Below are 2,775 nucleotides of genomic sequence, written 5' to 3' on the forward strand. Positions count from 1 at the left end.
ATCTTTTAGGTCAGTGTTAGGAAGTGAACACATTGGTGTTTTATATTATATACGTACATATCAGTTAACTCATTGTATACGTTTAACCTTCACTACATTTTTTATTTTTAACATAGAAAACTCCCCACAGGCTCCACATTTATTTCAAGACTAGTTGAAAAGCTTCTGTATCAAAAAATGTCAACGTCAGATCCTCTGTTATTATGTTATTTCTGTACAGTGAATCTGGATCAGTAAAGTAACTGACCTGATTCCTGCTCTATCAAGTAATAAACTCCATAGTAATTTTTAGAAGAAATCAATATTCATTTTTGAAAAAAGAATATGATGTTTCCATAATATTCCCTCTGAGATTATTCACAAATTCACGATTGACATGTCCCCACACTCATTAGATGGATGGTTTTCAGCTGCAGTTACTCTGTGCCATCAGAGGGGTGTGAGGCGGGTCACACAACGGGTTGATGCTCTGACTTTTTTTCAATCAAATGTGATGCTGTTAGGCTCATGAACCAAACTCTCAGCCAAAAAAATAAAACATGAGGGTGAAATTTCAAACGATGACTCAGACTATTTATTGCAGGTTCTCAGCAGCATGGCAAATATACACTATATAAAACAACACAGAGTGTAGTTGTAGTTGTGGAATGATTTATAAGGTGTGATCTATAATTCTGTTACATAAAATGACAAGTTTAACAATCATGCCACATTGGTGCACTACAGAGGTCAGAGGTCAGCACTGGAGTCTGGTTCAGACCTCAGCAGGACAGATAGATACACAGCAGAGCACTCAGGTGGTTGCAGCAGGTTTGGCAAAAAAAAAAATGAAGACGTTAATGAACAGAAAGGTTTCCAGCACCTTGACCAGATGAACAGGTGATACCAGATCTGCCAGGAGAAGTAAGAGCCTGAAGCTGGACTCAGATCCTTTGTCACAATGGAGTTCATTGATAAAAAAAGAACTTATCAGAGATCATTCAGATGTGAGTTTTATAATGAATCTGAAAGTAGCTGAGCATTTCCCATGTGCCACCTGAAGCAACTGTGTGACGTGATATCCCCTCTCCTCCAAAAAACCAGATACCGAAGAACAAATATATACAGAAGAGAAGAAACTGTGGATCAGAGGGTTATTATAACAAAGTTTTATTAGGCCTGTCAGGTCCAGTCCTCATGTTGAAAAGCTCCAGGCCGTGGAGAGGCCGTGCCTGAGCTGAAGCGTACTGCCTGTTCTTCATGTTGTTGTGGTGTCACTGTGAGATGTGTATCCTGAATCCTCGGCAGGGCAGCAGTCAGAGCCCTGACACTATGCACCAACACCCAGAGATCTAGTGTCCTCATACAGTTTCCAGCTCTGAATCCGTTGATCCTCCCTGAGCTGAACTAAATCATCAATTCCATCGTGGAGATTGGTTTATCCTATATTAATGCTCCTGTCAGAAAATTTGATCCACTTCATCTGACTCCTTCGTCGTTTCCAAGAACTACTAAAACACATCACTGTTGTACACAGTGTTCTGCTGAATACTGAAACTTTTTATTATTGTCCAGTCTATTCATCTCATTCTCATGGACACAATCTTGGAAATGTCTTGATGGACCTGCTTCAAATTTGGCACGAACATTAACTCAAGTTAAACTGATTAGATTTGGTGGCTAAAGCTCAAAGGTGTAGGTCGGTGTGACAGACTTCACAGAGTAATTATGGTAAATTTTCAAACAGATGCTTCATATTTTACATGACTGAAACATATCTTAGTGGAGTAGGCAGACAACTATCAGGTGGCGAGTTATTATTGAGTCACACACTTCTGCAGACACACTTCCTAGAAATGAGTATCATATATACAACTTCTTTGGCTTCAGGATGCATCTTGTTCTCTAGAACAGAAGATCTAGACCTGTAATACTGACACACTGAAGGACTTTGAGCAGGACTCTGGAGTCAAACTGGATCTGGATGTGGATTTCCTTGTGGATCACAACTATGACGGACTAAACATAATATCTAACATTATGGGATATTTTGTGCATAGTGTCAACAGGTCTGTATGGAAGCCCTAATTATTTTCCTGAGATCTCAAGAAAACCAAACTTATATATAACAGGCTTATAACATACAGATAAAGCTGGAGGCTGCCTGACCTCTTCTTAGATGATAGATACTAATGTGTACTGTATATTGCCTATAGCAAAGCACAGTACAGTTATTTAAATCTTGATTAAAGACATATGTGATGCATTGATCAATATTTTCCTAATCCTCTGACACTGCTGCACTAAATAATGTTTCCTTCAGTGAAAAACCTCTATAAACTATGTTTTTTTTTTATTTTGAGATCCAATCCAATAATTATGTCATTATCTTAGGAAAACAAAGTTTTGTTTTGTTACTGTGGGAAAACGGAGGAAATCAAATGTATGAATGTATGGCTGCTTACAGCTTCCATAGGTCTGAAGTCTGAGTTGTGAGTGTGTGAATGAGGATGTGATGAGGGGTTTTGTCGCGATCAGAAATCCCACCCATCCCTGTGTGTAAAAGAGTTGTATGATCCTGTCCTGTATCATCCTGAACCATGATCTGATAGTGAAACCACACTGAGGAACTGGACTGGGCAGTGAGGACAGACAGCAGCACAGGCAGGTGCAGGTCCACGCTGCATCAGAAGCTTTGCTCTACAAGTCTGTAAATTGTCTCGGTGCATCGTTCACATTCACACTCTGAGAAACTACCAAGCATTTATACAGAAGCTCTTCCCTCCGGTCTCCACG

The sequence above is a fragment of the Trachurus trachurus genome, assembly GCF_905171665.1.
Source record: "Trachurus trachurus genome assembly, chromosome: 9".
Taxonomy (NCBI): domain Eukaryota; kingdom Metazoa; phylum Chordata; class Actinopteri; order Carangiformes; family Carangidae; genus Trachurus; species Trachurus trachurus.